We start from the raw sequence: 7603 nt of genomic DNA on the forward strand, positions 1-7603 counted from the left end.
TGTGTATCCATTTTTTTTTTTTTTTGGTGAGGCAATTAGAGTTAAGTGACTTGCCCAGGGTCACACAGCTAGTAAATGTTAAGTGTCTGAGGCTGGATTTGAACTCAGGTCCTCCTGAATCCAGGGCTGGTGCTCTATCCACTGCACCACCTAGCTGCCCCTCGTGTATCCATTTTGACCTTATTTTAGTATAAGGTTTAAGATGTTGGTCTATGCCTAATTTCTGCCATACTATCTTCCAGTTTTCCCAGCAGTTTTTGTCAAATACTGAGTTCCTATCCCAGAAGCTGGAGTCTTTGGGTTTATCAAACACTACATTACTAGTGTCATTTACTACTGCATTTCCTGTGCCTAGCCTTGTCCATTGATCTACCACTCTGTTTTTTAGCCAGTACCATAGTTTTGATGACTGCCACTTTATAGTAAAGCTCCAGGTTTGGTACTGCTAACCCACCTTCCTTTGAATTTTTTTTCATTATTTCCCTGGATATTCTTGATTTTTTTTCCAGATGAATTTTGTTATTATTTTTTCTAGCTGTATAAAATAATTTTTAGGTAGTCTGATTGGTATGACACTGAATAAGTAAATTAATTTAGGCAGTATTGTCATTTTTACTATATTAACTCTGCCTATCCATGAGCAATTGATATCTTTCCAATTATTTAGATCTGATTTGATTTGTGTGAAGAGTGTTTGGTAGTTGTGTTCATAGAGTTCCTGGGTTTGTCTTGGCAAGTAGACTCCCAAGTATTTTATATTATCTACTGTTACTTTAAATGGAATTTCTCTTTCTATCTCTTGCTGCTGGACTTTGTTGGTCATGTATAGAAATGCTGATGATTTATGTGGATTTATTTTATATCCTACTTTGCTAAAGTTGTTAATTGTTTCAAGTAATTTTTGAGTTGATTCTCGAGGATTCCTTAAGTATACCATCATATCATCTGCAAAGAGTGATAGTTTTGTTTCCTCCTTGCCTATTCTAATTCCTTTAATTCCTTTCTCTTCTCTGATTGCTAAAGCTAACATTTCTAGGACAATATTAAATAATAGGGGTGATAATGGACATCCTTGTTTCACCCTTGATCTTATTGGGAAGGCCTCTAATTTATCTCCATTGCATATAATACTTGCTGAGGGCTTTAGATAGATACTGTTTATTATTTTAAGGAAAGCTCCACCTATTCCTAAACTCTCTAGTGTTTTTATTAGGAATGGGTGCTGTATTTTGTCAAAAGCTTTCCCTGCATCTATTGACATAATCATATGATTTTGGTTGGTTTTCTTGTTGATGTGGTTGATTATGTTAATAGTTTTCCTAATGTTGAACCAGCCCTGCATTCCTGGTATAAATCCCACCTGGTCATAGTGTATTATCCTGGTGATCACTTGTTGTAATCTCCTTGCTAATATCTTATTTAAGATTTTAGCATCAATATTCATTAGGGAAATTGGTCTGTCATTTTCTTTCTCTGTTTTTGCTTTGCCTGGTTTTGGTATCACCACCATATTTGTGTCATAAAACAAATTTGGTAGAATTCCTTCTTCCCCTATTTTTCCAAATAATTTGTATAATATTGGAATTAATTGTTCTTTAAATGTTTGGTGAAATTTACCCATAAACCCATCTGGCCCTGGGGGTTTTTTCTTAGGGAGTTCATTAATGGCTTGTTCAATTTCTTTTTCTAATATGGGTTTATTTAAGGATTTTATTTCCTCTTCAGTTAACCTGGGCAGTTTGTATTTTTGTAAATATTCATCCATTTCATTTAGATTGTCAAATTTATTGGCATACAGTTGGGCAAAATAATTCCTAATTATTGATTTAATTTCCACTTCATTGGTGGTAACATCACCCTTTTCATTTTTGATACTGGTGATTTGGTTTTCTTCTTTCTTTTTTTTTTAAATCAAATTAACCAATATTTTATCTATTTTATTGTTTTTTTCATAAAACCAGCTTAGTTTTATTGATTAATTCTATAGTTTTTTTGCTTTCAATCTTATTAATTTCTCCTTTAATTTTCAGGATCTCTAGTTTAGTATCTAATTGGGGATTTCTAATTTGTTCTTTTTCTAGCTTTTTAAGTTGCATGCCCAATTCATTAATCTCCTCTTTCTCTTTTTTATTCATGTAAGCATTTAGAGCTATAAATTTCCCCCTAAGCACTGCTTTGGCTGCATCCCATAGATTTTGGTATGTTGTCTCATTATTGTCATTCTATTGGATATAGTTATTGATTGTTTCTATGATTTCTTGTTTGGCCCATTCATTCTTTAGAATGAAATTATTTAGTTTCCAATTGATTTTCATTCTACTTTTCCCTGGCTCTTTCTTACATGTAATTTTTATTGCATCATGATCTGAAAAGTCTGCATTTACTATTTCTGCCTTTCTACATTTGACTATGATGTTTTTGTGCCCTAATACATGGTCAATTTTTGAAAATGTGCCATGTACTGCTGAGAAAAAGGTATATTCCTTTCTATCCCTATTCAATTTTCTCCAGACATCTATCGTGTCTAACTTTTCTAGTAATCTATTTACCTCTTTCACTTCTTTCTTTTTTATTTTTTGGCTAGATTTATCTAATTCTGAGAGGGGGAGATTCAGATTGCCCAGTAGTATAGTATTACTGTCTAATTCCTCTTGTAACTCATTTAACTTCTCCTCTAAGAACTTGGATGCTATACCACTTGGCGCATACATATTTAATATTGATATTACTTCATTATCTATAGTACCTTTTAGCAAGATGTAATTTCCTTCCTTATCTCTTTTAATGAGCTCTATTTTTGCCTGTGCTTTGTCTGAGATAAGGATTGCTACCCCTGCTTTTTTTTACTTTAGCTGAAGCATAATATGTTCTGCTCCAGCCTTTTACCTTTACTCTGTGTGTATCTGTCTGCTTCAAATGTGTTTCTTGTAAACAGCATATTGTAGGATTCTGTTTTTTAATCCACTCTGCAATTTACTTCCATTTTATAGCAGAGTTCATCCCATTCACATTCACAGTTATTATTACTGTCTATTCCCCTCCATTTTATTTACCCCTTTGTACTTTTCCCCCCTTCTTTCACCCTATTCCTCCTCACCGACGTTTTACTTCTTACCCCTGCCTCCCCCAATCTGCCCCTCCCTTTTTATCACCCCCTCTCTTTTCTTTACCCTTTTCTCCCTTGCTTTTGTCCTCCCTTCTATCAGTCCCCCCCTTTCCCTTCCCCTTTTGCTTCCCTAAAGAATGCGCTAAGTTTCTTTATTCCAATGAACGTATATGTTATTCCCTCTTTGAATCAAATCTAATGAGATTAGGGTTGAAACTATGTTCACCCCTCCTTTCTTTCCCTCTATCATAAAAGGGTTTTTTTCACCTCTTCATATGATATAATTCATCCCATTCCACCTCCCCTTTCCTTTCCTCCCCTTAGACTCCCTTTTTAACCCCTTAATTTTTTTTGCATCATCATATCAAAGACAATTTATATTTATACCCTCTGTGGAAACTCCTTCTCTCTGCCCAAAAACATTTACAGTTCTTAAGAGTTATGAGTATTATCTTCCTGTGTAGGGATATAAGCAGTTTAACCTAATTGAGTAACCTTTTTTTCTTCCCCTCTGTTTACCTTTTTTTTTTTTCCTGTTTACCTTTTTAAACTTCTCTTGAGTCTTGTATGTTAAGATCAAATTTTCTATTCAGTTCTGATCTTTTCATCAGGAAAGATTGAAAGTCTCCAATGTCATTAAATGTCCATCTTTTCCCCTGAAAGAGAATGATCAGTTTTGCTGGGTAATAGATTCTTGGTTGCAATCCAAGCTCCTTTGCCTTCCAGAATATCATATTCCAAGCCTTGTAATCCTTTAATGTTGAAGCTGCCAGGTCCTGAGCAATCCTGACTGTGGCTCCATGATATTTAAATTGCTTCTTTCTGGCTGCTTGGAGTATTTTCTCCTTCACCTGATAATTCTGGAATTTGGCTACAATATTCCTTGGAGTTTACCTTTTGGAGTCTCTTTCAGGAGGTGATCGGTGGATTCTTTCAATGATGATTTTATCCTCTGATTCTATGATATCAGGGCAGTTCTCCTTAATAATTTCCTGGAATATGGTGTCCAGATTCTTTTTCTGGTCATGGCTTTCAGGCAGTCCAATGATTCTCACATTGTCTCTCCTGGATCTGTTTTCCAGATCAGTTGTCTTTCCAATGAGGTATTTCACATTTTCTTCTATTTTTTCATTCTTTTGATTCTGCTTGACTGATTCCTGGTGTCTCATGGATTCCTTATCTTCCAACTGACCAATTTTAATTTTTAAGGCATTGTTTTCTTCAATGAGATTATGCACCTTTTTTTCCATTTGGCCAAATGAATTTTTTAAGGCATTGTTTTCTTCAGTGAAATTATGCTCTTTTTTTTTCCATTTGGCCAGTCAATTTTTGTGCTTCCTTTTCCAAGCTGCCAATTTTTTTTTCATAGTTTTCTTGTTTTGCTTTCATTTCTCTCCCCATTTTTTCTTCTACCTCTCTCAATTGATTTTTGAAATCCTTTTCGAGCTCTTCCAGGAAGGCTTTTTGTTCTTGAGACCAATTCACCTTCCCTCGTGAAGCTTCACATGTAGGCAATTTGAGGGTATTGTCCTCATCTGAGTTTGTGTTGGCTTCTTCCCTATTGATACAGAAGCTCTCAATGGAGAGGGCTCTTTTTTGCTTCTTACTCATTATTGCAGCTTATTTATTTACTTTTTAAGTTGAGGTCTGCTCTGGGGGCACCAGGGTCCCTGTTTTGGGCTTCTTGTGCAGGGTATAGGTGCTGTGTGACCGGCTTTTTACTCTGAGGCCTTTATAGTGTGTGCAGTTCGCCCCCCTGCACTTCCTGTCTGAGCGCTCTGCCAGGCGCCCGATCCCGGTGTCCGATCCTGCCTGACCCGTTCGTGGCCCTCCCGGCAAGTGCAGGTAGGTTTTTCCACTGTCCTTCTTGGCCACCATATTTTTGAGCCAGGTTTCAGGGGCCTCAGTTTTTTGACTGTGGCCCACAGCTCCTGCTGATTTGCCCCGACCCCCTCAGCGCTGGACTGCTGCGCTGCGCTGGGCCTCCCTTTTGCCTGAGTCAGACCGACCTTTTCCTGAAGTCTTCCAAATTATCTCTGGTTGGAAGACTGTGTCTCTCTGTCTCTTTGCAGGTTCTGTAGTTTCAGAATCCATCCAGAGGCTTGATTTAATGTTCTTTTTGAGGGAACTGAAGGAGAGCTCAGGCAGCTTGCTGATTCCTCTCCACCATCTAGGCTCCGCTGACTCACATTCCATAACTCTAATTTGTAAAACACCTTTCATAACTCTGGAGAGTAACATTCATAGAATGTAAGCTCCTTGAGGGTAGGGATTTTTTTCTTTTCTTTTTTCATGGGGCAATGAGGGTTAAGTGACTTGCCCAGGGTCACACAGTTAGTGTCAAGTGTCTGAGGCTGGATTTGAACTCAGGTCCTCCTGAATCCAGGGCCAGTGCTTTGTCCACTAGCTGCCCCGATTTTTTTCTATCCTAGTAATTCTAACATCTAACACAGTGCCTTATACACAATAGGTATTTAATAAATGTTTATTGGATTGGATTGTTTTTAATCCTGGACACTCTCATTTTGAAACTATTCATCATATTTTCTTCTTTTAGTTTAGTTTTTATATCATGAGCCAAAACTTACAAGACTGTTTAATGTCCTGAAATTCATGGAAATAAACAGTGACTCTAAGTATTGATTGGCAATTAAATACACACACATCCTAGCTCTCTCCCTATGGAGTTATATAAATATAGGCAATTTCTTTGATAGCCTAAATTTCTTAGTAGATGGCTAAACAAAGACTAATAGGAAATATTCTCAGTTCATAGGCATGTTATTTTTAAAATGAAGGTTTTCTAGATCACAAACTGGAAACAAGAAACCATGATCATTAATGAAGAGTACAAAGACTTAATTTCTTAACCATCTTTAAAATTTATACCAAAGAGACCATTTTTTTTTCAACATGAAAGGGGAAGGGTCAGAAATCCCCATTATGGATTCCATAATTATAGCAGAAGAGGCCATTGTGAAAGGGAGCCCACATTTCATAGCAATTAAAAAGGTTCTTTATCAATTTCCAGAGTAGTTAAAACTTCTCATTTTTAATAGTAACTGCTGCATAAGAGATGTAGGAATGTTCGACCTCATAAATAGGCACATGAAATATGGGAAATCTGGTTCTGTACATGCGAAGGAGAAAGCTTGGTGCCTGGAACCCATTAATAATGCAAGAGGGGTCACCATCTGGACATGGACATATAAAAACACACTGACATTACTGGTGAATGGCAGCTCTAGCATCTGGATCATATTACTCCATATTTTCCTCATCCACACATCATAGTAGGAAGAATTTCCTGTCAAATCAGGCTGCTGCTGCCCAAAGGTAGTACATGAATTTAAAAAGACCTTGCAGGAAAGTGAACATTGAATCTCTCTTTTCATTTGTCTAATGGTACCGGATGATGAATGGGTCACTAAATAGGAAAAAGCAGGATCACATGATGCCTCTTGTGGTCCTCCCTTTGCCTTGTAATTCCACAACAAATTATAGTCCTGTACTGGTGCCAGTAGTTGGCTCAAAGAAATCCTGTTGAGAAATGACACCAGAGAATGTTGTTCTGTCCTTTACAATGGTGGTGTTAAATGCATGGACCCAAATTAAAGGGTATCAATGGTCTAGCCATAGATGTGCTCCTCCCTCCCAAGATTGAACCTGTTGTGAAGAGCTTTGACATTCTGGGGTTTGTTCTTCCCTAATACTTAGGGAGATTGTGGGTGGTGATGGGGTTTCTTAATGAGGGACCTCTGGGATAATCTAGTCCAGAGACTGTTAACCTAGGGTCCATGGATAGATTTCAGTGGGTCCCTTACCTTGGATGGGAAAAAAGGAATCCTTCCTTCCTTCCTTCCTTCCTTCCTTCCTTCCTTCCTTCCTTCCTTCCTTCCTTCCTTCCTTCCTTCCTTCCTTCCTTCCTTCCTTCCTTCCTTCCTTCCTTCCTTCCTTCCTTCTCTCTTAGGATTTTTATCTTAGGCACTTAAAACATCATTCAGAGAAAGAGCCCATAGGCTTCACCAGACTGCCAGAGGAGACCATTATATAGAAAAAGTTAAGAAGCCCTTATCTAGTACCAGCCCTCTAATTTTGCCTGTGAGGATACTATTTTGGAAAGGCCCTCAGAAGCATCACGTAAACCTTAGCCCTGTTTCCAAATAAGAGTAGACTACTTTTGTCACTGCTGTTTTTTTGTTTTTGTTTTTTTTGGCAGGGCAATGAGGGTTAAGTGACTTGCCCAGGGTCACACAGCTAGTAAGTGTCAAGTGTCTGAGGTCACATTTGACCTCAAGTCCTCCTGAATCCAGGGCCGGTGCTTTATCCACTGTACCACCTAGCTGCCCCAGTCACTGATGTTTTTAAATAATGTTATCTAGAAAAGAAGATTATTGTTTCCCTCTGCTGTAATAGTGCTAAGTGTTAGTTTTCCACCACTATTAATAAACACCAAAGAAGTTTAACTTAAGCAGAGAAAGTCTTTCAAATTCTGCA

This window comes from Dromiciops gliroides, chromosome 6 (assembly GCF_019393635.1).
Source record: "Dromiciops gliroides isolate mDroGli1 chromosome 6, mDroGli1.pri, whole genome shotgun sequence".
NCBI lineage: Eukaryota > Metazoa > Chordata > Mammalia > Microbiotheria > Microbiotheriidae > Dromiciops > Dromiciops gliroides.